The sequence below is a fragment of the Leopardus geoffroyi genome, chromosome B3 (assembly GCF_018350155.1).
Source record: "Leopardus geoffroyi isolate Oge1 chromosome B3, O.geoffroyi_Oge1_pat1.0, whole genome shotgun sequence".
NCBI classification, from domain to species: domain Eukaryota; kingdom Metazoa; phylum Chordata; class Mammalia; order Carnivora; family Felidae; genus Leopardus; species Leopardus geoffroyi.
Genome location: NC_059337.1, coordinates 40,527,248 through 40,542,716, shown reverse-complemented (window position 1 = coordinate 40,542,716; position 15,469 = coordinate 40,527,248). Strand labels below are relative to the sequence as shown.

Here is a 15,469-nt window from a genome sequence, read left to right as displayed (position 1 = left end):
AAGAGTCTGAGAATGAAAATGTCTAATGCCTGAGAACTGAGTAACTCAAGGTAGGAGAATTTAAGAGGCTGTTGTGGGTATCTTGGGAATTTCTGGATAGTACCTGAGAAAGAAAAACTAAGAAACCCCTGAAGGAGACAAGGCCCTTTTCAGTAGAGAAAGAGCTGACATTCACTAAAGAAATATGATGGGAAAGGTCTTGAGGGGGAGGGGACAGAGGCAGTGTTTCTTAACCCTGGCTGCACATTACAAAGAATTAACCTAGGGAGCTTTAAAAATACATACAAATAACCAAGCCCCACCCTAGGCCTTACACCAGATCTTTGAAGGTGGGGTCCAGGTGACTGATTTTTTCAAATGTGCTGCCAGTGTTGAGAAACATGGAGATACAAGAAAAGCTAAAAACACAGCTGGAATATTTAAGGATGGTGCTGCTAAAGGACTGGGAAAAGGCAAGTTAGAGACCAGCTTAGGGAGAAGGGAGCCCAAGTTTGGGAGGACCCCTGAATGGTAGGTAGAACCCTATGCGAAGAAAAGCAATAAGGAGGGATAAGTTTGTAAAAAGAACAATAGTCTAGCTCTGGAGACACCACCGCACAATTTAAGGAGGATATACAGGGAACAGACCTGCTTGCAAAACAATGAGGCCCAAGTATGGGGCAGAGGCCATAAGGCCAATTCTGGGGACAAAGGGTCTGGTGTGGAGAACTAAATGAGCTTCAGCCTCATTTCGGAAAGGACAGCAACAAGTCTAGGGGGTAAAATGAGGAAGACAATGAGACCCAAATGTAAATAGAAGGCATTCCGATGTATAAAAAAACAACAAGGGTTAAAAATTGTGGGGAAACAGGATTATGGAGCAGTTGCAAAGAGTGTGGGGGCAGAAATACAGAGTATATTTGAAGAAGAGATGGATGACAACAAGGGCTGCCTTGGGAAAAAGAGAAGTAGAGAGAGGAAAGCTGAGTGATAAATTCTGCCTAGCTTGGGCAGGGGCAAGTATGTATGAGGCAAGTTCAGAAAACCACTGGTGCTGTTTCAGTTTCTCTCCAATTAATGGGAGAAGACTGGGATCAGATTTTAAGGGAAGAAACTTGCAAAGGCCCAGTATCCAGAGTATGGGGCCTGATTTGCAGGCATTGGAGGTACAGAGAAAGAAAGGAGGCCTTCAATAGAAACAGGGTGGGCTGAGTTCTGTGATCTAATGATGGGATTCAATTAAGAAGGGAAGAATAAGTGTAAAATGAGTTCCAGCTGAGATCAAGTGTTTAGAGGATAGGAGAGTTTAGAAGAGTGTTGGGGGAACCCCACTAGGGCAACAGGACGGCAAACAGAAGTCCAAAGTGTTTGAAAAATAAAAGGAAGAAGGTTGGGAGCCAGGGATAAACGAGCTAACTGGGAAAGGGGTGTCGAGGGAGGAAGAATGGGAAAAGATAAAGCAGGAGTTAAGGGACCAGAGGGACAGCGGGGCATCACTGTAAAAAACTATTAGGCCTGAGAAAAGCGGGGGAGGGGAAGGGGTAATGAGTCCAGTTGAGAGCTGAAGGTTGGAGCCTAACTGGGGGAGGGGCGGCAGTGATAAGACAGGGGTTTGGAGGATGCAGTTTCAAGGAAAGAGAGTCAAAGCCAAGGGTTAAGTAACTAAAGAGGGAGGAAGATAGATTTGGGGAAATGGGAAACAATTTGGGGAATGTGGATGAGGGAGAAAGCCCAGTTTGGGGAATGGGGCACCGTCCGACAGGACTTAAAGGAAATGGGGACTGGATTCGAAGGTTGAGTCCTGGTTTGCGTGGGGGTTGGGGGTGGGGGCTTTGCGGGAGAAGGAGGCCCGGATGAGGGGGATGGGCCAGGCTGGAGGGAAGGGGCTAAAGGGCGGAAGGAGGCCCCGTTGCGGGTTTGGGGCTTGGACTGGGGTGGCTGAAGTAGGGAAAGGACCCAGTGGGGGGGTGGGCAGGACCCCGCTGTGGGAGCGGGAACCGGCCGGGGATGGGGGGAGGCCCTCTGAGGCAGATGCGGGGAGGATGGGGGCGGGGAGCCTGGGCCGGGCCGTTACCTGTCCTGGGTGTTTATCATCCTCGGCGACTCTGCTCAGGGTGAGAGGAGGCGGCGCAGGGTATGGGTAGGTGGATGAGAGGGTGGGTGTGGGGTCGCGCGCGCGGGGCCGATCTCTGCGGGCTAAGTCCCTGTCAGGCCGCGGGCCCAGAGCCCTCCTCCTGCCTCAGCGAGCGCCTGCCTCCAACTGACCCTCCCCGGCCGCCGCCGACGCCGCCGCAACCGCCCCGCCCCCGGTGCCTCATCTGCATAGCCCCACCCCAGCGCCGCACGGTGTCCTGGGAAACTGGGGCTCACAACAAAGGGCAAAGCCCGGCCCCGCCTCCGCGCAGGCGCACCAGGGCGTGAGGGGGCTCTGGATGCGGACCCTCCTCTGCGGGCGGCTATGGCCGTGGCGGTGGCCTTAAATTGCGCAGCAGGAAGGGTGCGTTGTATTTCAAGTAGAGTTTTCTGAGCATTGGCCCGACCTAGTCCTCGTCCCTAGGCCTTGTTTGCATGGGGCCGAGCAGAGGTGTGTCATTTGTAGGCCCTAGGAGGATATTTTATTATACAAAATCAGAAATCTAAGAGTAGTACACATATATTTGCGCCATTCCCAGACTAAGCCCAGGTTCAAAGATCTCAGTTACCTCAGCTCACAATGCAGATCAATAATCTCAGCTGCCAGTTGAGATCAACAATCTCTGCATCTGAAAGACACCTCAGGTCAATGGTTAAGGTCTAACAGTGGCTGGTGGTCATCTGAAGCCAAATCTCTGTGGGTCAGGATCACAGTCACCTGACAGCAGTGATGGAAGACACTATCACTAACTCGTTCACTTGAGATCACAATCATGCAAGGTTCACAGTCACCTCCATTCACTATCCCTGCTGGTCCTTATCACAGGTCGGTGACAACAGGTCACAAACACTGGGGCACAGACCCCTCAGATGACAGTCACTGCAGGCCACAGACACAAGTACTTCAACACAATCTGTTCATAGTCAATCCAGACTCTGGAGGTCACAAGAGAGGTCACATTATCTTAGGTCATGGTGGGGTGATATTACCTCAAAGCCCCTTCATTGATTTAGTCAACAAATAATTATTGAGCAGCTACTTACTATGTGCTCCAGGCATGTGCTAGAGTCCAGCGCTACTCAATGGTCAATTAGGCAAAGTTCTTGCCTCACATGTCACAATCTAGTCAGAAAGAGAGACGCAGGCCATCAAAATATGAAGTAAGTAAGTGCTCAATCTGAGACCACAGAGAAAATATGGAATTATGGATGGCTTCACCAAAAGGGTTGTCAAAATCACTCCAAATCAGAGTTCACTCTAGCCCCAAATCACAAATGTCCCACATTAGAATCATCTCAGGACACTGCTACTTTCCTTCACAAACGCCATGTTTTCGGTTCTTAGATGATGGGGATACAGGGATGGAAGAAAGGTTGGAGCTACCAAACAAAGGTTTTTCCAGCAAAAATCAAAGCAGTAAATGATACTAGAACTTCCCAGATTATGATTACAGTCTCCCACAATCTGGTTCACTTTAGATCCTCTTCCTTGTCCTCTCGGCTATCCCTACCACCACTTCCAAGTTCAGGTGTGGAATACTCTTATGTCAGTATATAGCAGAACTGAACAATTAAATCCAGCCCTGATCTATTCCATCTTGTGGTCCCAGAGACCTGGAACTCAAAGGGAACTGGGATGTCTCATTTCTGCCAGCACATCCCTGCACAAGTAACATTTTGACCTGAAGGATAGTTTTTGACCAATCAGCAAATATTGAGAACTCACTACATCAATAATAGGGACTATTTATTGAACATCATGCTAAGGCACTAATTTTTACAATAGCTCCCCACTGCCATTCTACAGATGAAAAGAAACCTCAGGGAGATTTTGCCAACTAATATTTATTGAAGGCCTATACATACCAAGCAAGTTAATTTATTTGCTAATTCAAAGCCAGTGAGTGGTGGAGATAGAATTTGGACCCCAAATGGCCTGATTCTGTGCTTTGTCTGGATTCATATGATAGAGGAATGAGAAGGTCTCTGCACACCTTGCTATTTGGGGGAATGATCATCCTGATGGCCACCTGGCCAGCAAGTGAAAACGTCACAAAAATGGGAAGCCACCTTCCTCTAACCTGTGCTGTCCAATATGATAGTCACTAGCCACATGTGGCTATTTAAACTTAAATTAATTAAAATGAAGTAAAGCTATGAGGTGCTCCGACTCTTGATTTTGGCTCAGGTCATGATCTTATGGCTCGTGGGATCAAGCCCCACATCAGGCTCTGTGCTGACCGTACGGTGCTCTCCCTGTCTCTCTGTCCCTTCCCCCCCAAAAAGAAATAAACTTAAAAAAATAAAAAAAAAAACAAAATGAAGTAAAGCTAAACATTCAACCTCTCAGTCCCACTGACTACAGTTCATGTGTTTAATATTCATGTGTGGCTAGTAGTTACAGTGCAGATTTTCCATCAACACCAAAAGTTCTGGATAGCACTATGTCCCATCATTCCCCTATCCCTATTTACTTCAGTCATCACCACAGGTTCAAGCTCCCTCATCTGTTATCACCTCCATCCTTGTCCTCCCACTGGCAATAAGTTCCCTGCTCCCTGCCCTCAGGCACATCCTTCCTCTGTGCCCTCTGCAACCTGTAATCAGCAATTTCTCCATATCTTCAGCCTTTTCTCAGAATGTTGTCTTCACCTCCTTGACTTACCTAAAATTTTGTTAGCCCTGATTTGTACACTGATTCTTTAGCAGCACTCTTAAGTGAATGTTATTTTCTTCTCATTCTCCTGTACCTCAGGTCAGGAAGTGGTAAGTGTATTCCTCTCCCAACCTGAATGCCATTTCTAAGCCAGTGCTCCCCCAACCCCTCCTACAAAAACCCTGTTCCTTTGAAGCTTCACTATCTGGGCATACCATCTTGGTTAATGTCCTCAATCAACCTCCAGGTCTCTCACTGCCCATCATTTAACTCTTGGCTCATTGCCTCTCCCTCCACCCTAAATTTTGTTACATTGAGTGAGCTCCACATCCATGTGATGGCCTCCCCATCACTTCCTTGACCACCTCATCTCCAGAGATATTTTCCACACTCCACAGCAGCTGGACCACTTCTGTAGTCACACCCTCAACTTTGTGTTCACCAAAAGCCATTCCACTTCCAATATGGAGACTTTCCAACTACAACCTTTTCCTTAATTAAATCTCCCTTAATAATTCTTTGACCTTCATCATGAGTTCTGATCCCTTGACTTCACTAATGTCTCACTACTCATGAGATTCACTTTTATATTCCTTCTTTCTTACCTTCATTTTCATCATCCATTACTATAATCACTCTCTTGCTCTGTCTCCTCCAATTGTGTTGGCTTCTTTGTCTCCCTCTATCTCCCCGTCCGCCACTCACACTCTGTCTCTCTCTCTCAAATAAACATTAAAACAAAATCAATACCTCAAAGTAACCAATCAGGTAATAAGAGAAAAAGGAATAATAGAACATCACCATTTTGTAAACCCTCAATGAGATCAAGATCATCAATAGCTCTAATGTTACAAAGGAGAGACGCTTGAAGGTTATGTGCCTCCTGATGAAAAGACACAGCACCACCTATGGAGTATTCTTGATGAAAACCTGAACCTGAATCAAAGCAAGCCTTTATATCTAACAACCGTTTACAGAAAATGAAAGGAGATAGAGGAAATGGTTAAATGTCACCATAGGAATGCAATCAGCAAAATCCTGAATAGGAAATTTCTGAAGGACAAAAATCTCTATTTCTTCACCAAAAAGGGGTGATAAAGAAGTGGAGAGGGAAGATCTGTAGATTATAATAGATTTAAGAGAGTTGTCCATCAAGTGTAACATTAGCTCTTTGAGGATGGTGCCATATAGGCCATATGACATGATATATGACAATCACATGACAACCCGACATCACTATTAAGTGATGATATCACTATTAACCTCACATGCCCACACCCTTGATTCCACCTCCCCCCTCAAACCTTGTCCCTCCCCAGGCTTGCCCATGTTTCCCATCTTCACAAATGGCCCCACCACCATCTGGTTGCTCAGGTAGCTACCTAGTTGTTGTTACAATTCCTCTCTTTCCTTCACCCCTCCCCTCTTGTATCCAACACATCATAACTAGTCCTGTCATTTCTGTCTCAGAAGGGGTATATTTCTTTTCCATCTCTTCCACCCTGATCCAACCCACCACCATCACTTGCTTGGATCACTGCAGCCTCCAAATGACCTCCTGTCTCCTTTCTTGCCCTCTTCCAGCCCATTCCTTCCAGTGCAGCCAGGATGATTAATGTTTTAAGTATTTTAAAAATATGGGTAGGTGGCGGGGGATTGGATGAGGGTGGTCAAAAAGTGCCAACTTCCAGTTATAAATAAGAACTAGGGGTAGAACGTACAACATGATGGCTCTAGTCAACACTGCTGGGTGATGTATAGGGAGGTTGTTAGGTGGATAGATCTGAAGAGTTCTCATCACAAGGAGAAGAAAAAACATATACTAATTTGTTATTGTTTGGGGTTTTTTTTGTTTGTTTGTGTTTTTTTGTCTGTGGTTTTTTAAAATATCTCTGTGAGGGGCGCCTGTGTGGCTTGGTTGGTTGGGCGGCCGACTTCGGCTCAGGTCATGATCTCGTGGTCCGTGAGTTCGAGCCCCACGTCGGGCTCTGGGCTGACAGCTCAGAGCCTGGAGCCTGTTTCGGATTCTGTGTCTCCCTCTCCCTCTGCCCCTCCCCTGTTCATGCTCTGTCTCTCTCTGTCTCAAAGATAAATAAACAAAAAAATAAATAAATTAATTAAAAAAATAAAAAAAAATCTCTGTGAGATGATGGGTGTTAACTACATTTACTGTGATAACCATTTCACAATGTATGTAAGACACATCACTATGCTGTACACCTTAAACTCATACAGTGCTGTATGTCACTTACATCTCAATAAACCCAGAAAACAAAACAAACAAAAAAGAAATCATGTTGAACTCAAACACAGGGTACCTACCATGTTCCAGAAATGAGCTGTTCATGCTCAGAAAAAAATAAACTAGCTATTTATCTCGAAAAATAGATAGATAGATAGATAGATAGATAGACAATAAAAATCAGAATATAGATCATGTCGTACTTTAAACCCTCCAGTGGCTTCCTAACTCGTAATAAAATAAAATCTAAATTCCTCACCTCTCCTTCATATAAGACTTTGTTGGACCTGAGCCTCCTGCATATTCTGATGCTTCCTGCATCCCTCTCCTTCCTGGAGTGTCTCTGGCTCCTTTTCAGGCTCTCAAACATGACAAGCTCAGGGCACTTATTCCCACTATTCTCCTGACCCAGATCTCTCTTTCCCCACATCTTCATAAGGCTGGCTTCCCATCCTTGAGATCTCACCTAAAATGCTACCTCCTCAGAGAGCCCTTGGGAACATCACTAAACCCTGGGCATTCCCTTCACATCAACTGTCACATCTGCTGTCATTAGTCAGTTGTTGCCTTGTTCACAGTCTCTTACGCCCTTTAGACTGGAAGCTCTTCAAGGGTGAGATGCAAAAAAGCCTGGGCTGTAGTAGACACTCAAGTGTAGACACTTTTTTTTATTTTGATAACATTCAGTGACTATTTTGTGCAGGCAGACTTGCGGCATCGTTGGAGAGACGTGATTTACACGTACGAAACAAACTAGAAGCAAGCGCAGATGCCAAGATTAGTGCAAAAGAGGGTTGCTCAGCCCCTCAGTGCAGGAGTTTAGAAGAATAAGCATCAGCTTCTTTGCTAAGAACAAAAGACAATTCAAATATCACTTTTTCAAGGTGAAAATAGAGCCTGAGGTACTAAAAAAGTAGACAAAAATAGAGGTTCCAAAAGGCCCAAGCAAGAAGATTAGGACATCAAGTGACTGATGTTTTTTCTTCTGTTCCCTCTCAGGGCTATGCCAACACTGCCTTTGGAAATCGTAGAAGGTTTACAGAAAGACATTGCCCAGGAGTCAGAAAACCTGAGAGTCCCAGTTTTCTCCCTTTTACTGGTTGTTGCTCTTGGGCAATGCACACGCGCTCTTTGTGCCTGAGCTTCTCACCTACAATCTGGGAGTTTGGGAGTGGGCTTTTGAGCACTCTTCCCTGCTCTCAAGACTTTAGGCTCCCAAGTGGCCCCTTGCATATGGCAGAGCTACACAGGGACAGAAATCGCTGAAGGAGGGAAGCCAAATGTCAGGGGAAGGAGACTGGGATTCAGGACTCATCTCATCCATCAGGAGAAAGGGCCTGAGGATTGGCCTGTTGTCCTCTATCCGGTGAGCTCCCCTCACAAACTCTAACTTCTAACCCACTCCCTACTCCCTGAGTCAGGATCTGGGGAAGAAGCGGAAGCCTGGCTTTTAGAGGTGGCAAAGATTACTGAGGAACCCTGCCCCTTGGCTCCCGGGGCAGGAAGTGCCAGGCAGAAGGCAAGGCAGGGGAAAGCACTAGAACTGAGAATGAGCAAAGAGCAGTACTGCCTGGGGCGTGGGGTTCCGGACCCAAGGAGAACATTATTTGAGACCAGTAAGGAAAGAGAAAAGTAGTGGTTCCCACCGACTTCCCAGACCAAGGAAACTGGAAATGACTAGTAATTCCTTTCTGTTCCTCTGAGAATATGGCCCCAACAGGCCTGTGAGAGCCTCCATCCCCTCCTGCCCCATCAAGATGCTCTGCCCAGAAGAGAGAATGAGGACTCCCGGGGGCTCTTGTTCCAGCACTCTCTCTATTTTCAGGACTTGCTTTCACCTCTGGAAAAAAACTTCAGGAAAAGTGACCCCTCCTTCCCACCCATACCCACTGACCAAAATTTCCATCAAAGCCTAGTTTCTGCCCCTCATGCCAGGAATCATACCCAAGTGGAAGCACAGACATCCCTGGCTACCATACAGCAAGGAAGGGGCCAACCCAGGAAAGGGGTGAAAGGTGATGTCAGCTGTCTGAAGTTTCCCAGGGATGGTGAGAAGGTAGGGGGGAAGGTCTGAGGAAGGCAACCTTCAGCAACAGCCACTGAGAGGGAGGGGTGTGCAGGGGGAGTAGAGCAGCCAGGGGCTGGAGCCCAGGGCTCTTGGCTCGGTGCCCGGTCTCTGATCTGCTGCATTGTTCAGCTATTTCCTTCCTTGGAAGTAGTAAGCGGGTGGAGGGGACCAGGATTGCATGGCTGGGAGTAAATGGAGCAGGGTGGAGCTTCCATTGGGGGAGGGGGCCTCCAGTCTGTTCCCATGACCAGCTGCCCTTCCGGCAGCCAGGGGACTGTGTGGGAAAAGTTCTTGGAAGTGCTGGGGACAGTGTGTGTGTGTGTGTGTGTGCACACGTGTGTGCGCAAGCGCACTTTTTCATTTGTGTCTGACTGCCTTGCTTGGATTTAGTCACAAGACAAAGCCCTTTGAGAAATAGTCACCAGTCTATGTTCCCACTGGGCTGTGCCCTGGGAGAGGCACAAGAACCCGCCCCAACGCCTGAGAGAGGGACACTGGAGGCCTAAGACCAACTCCCTGAAGTCTTGACTTCTAGTGAATCTACATTGGCTGACTTCCCCGGATTTATGAGGATGCTTCTGGAATCTTCTGCAAAGCTTCCAGCTTCCTGGCAGAACTCCATTACTAGAGGGATGTTGGAAAGCAGGTGGGAACCAGATATGGGGAGTGGGGTCAATAATTCTCACAGCATCTCCCTAAAAAGCCTAGAATCCTTCATAACCACAGATCTTAGAGCCAGGCAGCATGCCAAGAGATTATATGATGGTCCAGTACTCAGCCTTCAGACAAGAAGCCTTAATACGAAGGTCACAAACTAGCAGCACACAGGTGAAATGCATCCTGTAAACACATGCCTTGCTTAGCCAGCACAGCACTTAAGAAATTTTTGAACCAATATTGAAAGATTTCACACAAAAATCCCAATTTCTATAGTCTCTTGAAGAAATCAGAAGATATGGCTAAGACTGATGCCCTATTTCCCCAAGACAACATTGACTGGGCTGAGTAATGACTGCTCCCTTAGAAAGAGTGTGGGCTGTCCATTTTCCCACAGTCCCTACGGTCCCCATTGTCCTCAACACTGAGGCTAAGTATCGCTTGCTGTTGCTCATCATACTTGTGTGATTACTACATAGTTTTCTGGGCCTTTGTCTCTATCAAAAGGGGGAAATAAAAGAAACCAAGAGGGCCACCTGTTTCTAGAGAGAATATTTCTATGCAGCAAGTATATCCATGAGCAAACAAAGATGGGATTGGGTGTCCTTCTGCCACCTTTTCTGCATCATCCCCTCCACTTTCCAGTGACATGATGCTTAATGCCACCCTCTGACAATACTATGTCACATGCTTTGTGCCAAAATTGCCCCCCCCTCCTTCCCTCACCCCCAAATCATAATTCTCCTTTTCTCAGTGAGCAAATTCCAGCTGTAAGCCTACAAAAGTAATGTACTGGAGAAATCCCCAGCATCTGCTTGCTAATGACCCTGTGATAAAGCTGAAACTCCTTACCTTAGGTGTTCTCTCATGCAGCACCCTGCAAAATGTGCATGTGAATACACAGAAGCACACCTGAAGGAGCTAACACCAAACTGAAAACCAAGGTCACCTCTGGGGAGGTGAGGAGGAGACCAGAAATGGAGGTGATGGTCCCAAGCCTATCCCTAAAGCTTTAATATTTTACAAGGAGATTATAATCATGCATAAGATGCCTTAGCCTGCTAACTGTTAGTCTCACCTCAGTTTATCTTTCCTGCTTATCTCCATGAACTGATTGACTCACAGTTTCCTATTCCCCAATTTTTGTGCCCATAGCTTTTCTCTTTTTCATACCCAGAATGCCTTTCTCCTCCTCCTCTACCAAGCCAAATCCAGCCCATCACTCAAGGCAGTAGTCTTTCAAAAATTTACCCCATGAGGGGCGCCTGGGTGGCTCAGTCAGTTAGTCGTCTGACTTTGGCTCAGGTCATGATCTCACAGCTCATGGGTTCAAGCCCCGTGTCAGGCTCTGTGCTGATAGCTCAGAGCCTGGAGCCTGCTTCAGATTCTGTGTCTCCCTCTCTCTCTGAACCCCCATTCCCTGCTCACACTGTGTCTCTCTCCCTCTCTCAAAAATAAATAAACATTAAACATTTTTTTAATTTAGCCCATGAACACCCTAAACAAAGTTTTAAATTATGTACCCCTCAATAAAGCAGGTTTTTAAAAAACTATATATTCTCTTGAAGTTAAAAAAATTTTTTTCCAACTAGGTTTAAATACGGTTGACCCTTGAATACAGAGGGGTTAGGGGTACCAACTTCCATACAGTCAAAAACCCACATACCACTCTGACTCCCTCAAAACTTAACTACCAACAGCCTAGTATTGATCAGAAGCCTTACCAATAACATAGTCTATTAACACATATTTTGTATGTTGTATGTATTATATACTGTGTTCTTACAATAAAATAAGCTAGGGAAAATAAAATGTTATTAAAAAAAACATAAGGAAGTACTGTACTGTAAAAATGTACATATAAATGCAAACTTAAAATTTAAACCTACATTGTTCAAGGGTCAACTGCAGTTGCAAAGGGTATGATTTCTGGTGTAATGGAAATATTTACATTTTATGTTATTATTTTTTTTAAGTTTTTATTTATTTAAGTAATCTCTCCACCCCACGTGGGGTTTGAGTTCATGAGCCTGAGATCCAGAGTCATGCTCTTCCAACTGAGCCAACCAGGTGCCCCGTTATCCACATTTTATTTATTTTTTAACTTCTTTTTTAAAGTTTATTTATTTTGATAGAGTATGTGTGCACGAATGGGGGAGGGGTAGAGAGAGAGGGAGAGAGAACCCCAAGCAGGCTCTGTGATGTCAGCGCAGAACCCAACACAGGGTTCGATCTCACCAACCATGAGATCAGGACCTGAGCGGAAATCAAGAGTCTGACACTTAACCAATGGAGCCACCCCAGCACACCCGCCCCCCAATATTGACATTACAAAAAACTTATATTAAATGTATTCACTGGAATCACAGTGATTTGATACTCATCATCACCATTTGCGAATTGCATAAGCAAGCTCTTAGAGGAAAATTTACATCTTTGCTTTTGTCCTTGAATTTTCTTTCCACGTCTCCCATATAATGCTATCCTAATGTAATACATAGTTTATGCTGGAAAATCTTTTATTTTTTTTAATATTTACTTTTATTTTTGAGAGAGAGAGAGAGACAGAGTGTGAGCAGGGGAGGTGCAGCAAGAGGGGGAGACACAGAATCTGAAGCAGGCTGCAGGCTCTGAACTGTCAGCACAGAGCCCGATGTGGGGCTCGAACCACAGACTATGAGATCATGACCTGAGCCAAAGTCAGATGCTTAACCGACTGAGACACCCAGGCGCCCCTTGAAAATCTTTTATTGATCATCAAACAATACTTCTCTGCCATAAATATATATGTTTATATTTATATACAAATTAAAGTTGTATTCTTTTCTTATTTTTTGTGGCCATAAGGCTCCAGAGTTTACAATTTTCTTCTGGATTGACTTATCATTACAATTATTATTAGTTTACTGTTTGTCAAACAACATAAATATATGGCAAATGTTGATAGAGCATTATTAAACATGAGTAAAAAAAAGTTTTAAAGTAAGTTCTATGCCCAACATGGGGCTCAAACGCATGACCCCAAGATCAAGAGTCCCCTGCTCTACTGACTGAACCAGCCAGGTGCCCCAAATAGTAAAATTTATAAAAAATACAACTCGAAAGAAAGAAAGAAAGAAAGAAAGAAAAGAAAAAGAAATACAACTCATATTGAAATAGTCATATACATGCTGGAATGAGACAGTGATCAGCATCAATTTTATCTCTACATCCTATTTTTATAGATGATAATGCTGAGAAATCTCGTTCACATAAACACGCACATGGGAATTGAAGAAGTTCCGGCAGGGTCGCTCAATTCCAGCTAATCATTCAACAGGTGACAAATGAATTTGTTTTACTTCCTTCAATTGTGGAAGGCAAAATATTGGGAAATTTTGATTTGCAAAACAATTTGTTGCCCAGACAACCCGAGTCATTTGCTTTCTCAATATTGAAATCACTATTTTAAATTGTTTCTTTGGGGGCACTTGGGTGGCTCAGTTGGTTGAGCGGCCTACTCTTGATTTCAGCTCAGGTCATGAGCTCACAGTTCATGGGTTCGGTTCATGGGGTCTAGTCTGGCGTTGGGCTCTGCATTGACAGTGTGGAGACTGCTTGGGATTCTTTCTCTTCCTCTCTCTCTGCTCCTCTCCTGCTCCCACTCTCTATCACTTTCTCAAAATAAATGAATAAACTAAAAAAAAAATTGTTTCTTTGGAGCCCCAGAGATTTTTACACACCAAGGCAACATACCAAAATGAGAGTTAGGATGGGCCAAAGATAAGTCTTTTGTACAATAGTATAGGTTAAATTGTGCTATAGTAACAAGTAATACCAAAAATCTCAATTGTTTAAACAACAAAGATTCTTCTCCCCTCTGTCCCCCAAACTCACAATACGTATCCATCACAGGTCAGCTGGGGGTTCTGATCCATGCCATCATCATTCAGGGATCTAGACCTCATCATCTGAAATGTCATTGGTCACCATGGCAGAGAGAAGGTAAGGAGAATCATACACTGGCTCTTAAATGCTTCCACCCAGAAGACACATTTTTGCTCATGTATCATTGTCCAAAGCAAGTCACATGGCCACACCTGACTTCTAAAAGGTGGGAAAGTACCTATAAGAGAACAGGGAACATGGATGAGCAGCACTGATGGTTAACACACTTGTCTTTTGTAAAATGGGAGCCAAGAAATTGTGGAAATGAAGGGAGGAGACGCGTTCACAGGCACAGCCTAGTCCTTGTTGAAGATGATGTGCTGGAAGTTGATTCCTGTCAACATAACCCTGCCACCTACCCTTCGCTAAGAAAGCCTTTTTGCACCTCTAGGGATACATGTGCCCAAGTGTGAAGACCACTGCTGCCTTTGTGAAGCCTTCCCTTCAGATCCAGGGACCTCTTTGAGTTCCTGTCATTATTGCCTCTACTATCCATTTGGAAGCTATTAGAGGAGTTAATTACATTTTCATATATGTGTTTCATGTTTTCCTAACAAGTTGTAGTTTCTTTGAGGATGGAAACCATATGTAAGTTTTTATATACCCCATATTATCTAGCAAGAACAGTTAGAACTTGTGAGTTCTGCTTGATGGCTGAATTGGTCACTTTTCTTGGTATGCTTCAATCTCATCTGTGCAGTGGGAATAACAAGGCTTCTTGCCCTTAGGATCACAATCAAGATGACAGAAATAAAAGCTCTTTCCATCCCACTCTCTTTGACCCAACAGGGATCAGCGTCTTGAGACTCCACTTCTGAAAAGCTGTATGTAATGATGAGCCATTAAAGGCTCTTGAAACATCTGTGGAAAGTGGGTTTAGGAAGATGAGCCTGACATTAGTGAATGCTGGGTGGTTGGGGAATCCGACAGGTGGGTGGCGGGGCAGGGACAGGGAGTCCAGGTAGAAAGTTGCATTTCAGAGGTGATGCAGGGAATGGCGAGCCACATTGCACCCTCAGGGAGTGACCCCAGCTGACTTCCTGAAATTCCAAACCTGGATTCAGGGCTGAATCAGGTGGTAATAACAAACCTCATGCTTCTGCCAGTCAAGACCAAGCGTTCTCTGCACCCTGACACTGCCCCCTGGTGGCCTCTGGAGTCATTGCCAATACAAGGAAGCCAAATTATCATTTAGGGGGATCTGGGACTGATGTGGGTGAGGACAAGATGGCCAAAATTGCGGCTGTAGAAAAGGAAAGGAACTAAGGAGAGAGAGGAGGGGGCCATACACATGGGTTGGGTGTAGGCTGGGGGGAGTTTTTATCCCTGGACTTACTGCACAAAGTGAAAACTAGAAAGAGTCTTTGAGATGCAAACAACAGCACAAGGGCATGGTTTAGCCCATGCAACTGTTTTCAAATTTTTGGGTTAGTTGCCAACGTCCCAAATCAGGTAATTTCACATTAAAATCGGAATGTCCAGTTTCTCTTGAAAAATCAAAAACATCAAGCTATATGAGGCCACCATCCTGCTGAGCAGCAGCTAGCTGGGGCTGAGAGCCTTTCTGTCCCTTTCAGCAGGGCAAAAGCTTCCCTGTCACCCAGTCACCCAGGCTGCCTTCCTCAGTTCCGCTGCCCCCTTACCCTGCAGGCTGGGAGTTTGTAACTCCTAAGTGGACATTTCATGCTGGAGAGCAGGGTCAAAAGGTATCAGGATGGGACCAACCAGTCATCCAATACCTCCAGAATTTATCTATTACACATCATCCAGGGGAACCTGGGTAGCTCAGTTGGTTAAGCATCCAACT

At 45.2% G+C, this 15,469-nt stretch overlaps 2 long non-coding RNA genes across 5 annotated transcripts; both read left to right on the top strand.

Moving 5' to 3' along the window:
* Window positions 1-935: 935 nt before the first annotated feature.
* LOC123581873 lies at window positions 936-15,232 on the top strand. Its single transcript, XR_006704061.1, has 3 exons — window positions 936-1,041; window positions 2,472-2,480; window positions 15,220-15,232. It is a non-coding gene; the product is annotated as an uncharacterized LOC123581873 (long non-coding RNA).
* On the top strand, window positions 5,218-14,524 carry LOC123581871. 4 transcript variants are annotated; one of them, XR_006704059.1, is made up of 7 exons: window positions 5,218-6,142; window positions 8,010-8,376; window positions 8,836-9,025; window positions 9,469-9,724; window positions 10,609-10,718; window positions 13,630-13,719; window positions 14,391-14,524. It is a non-coding gene; the product is annotated as an uncharacterized LOC123581871 (long non-coding RNA). The 4 variants fall into 4 exon arrangements; XR_006704058.1 differs by having other exon boundaries at window positions 8,836-9,066; window positions 9,614-9,724; XR_006704057.1 differs by having other exon boundaries at window positions 8,836-9,066.
* Window positions 15,233-15,469: the final 237 nt, after the last annotated feature.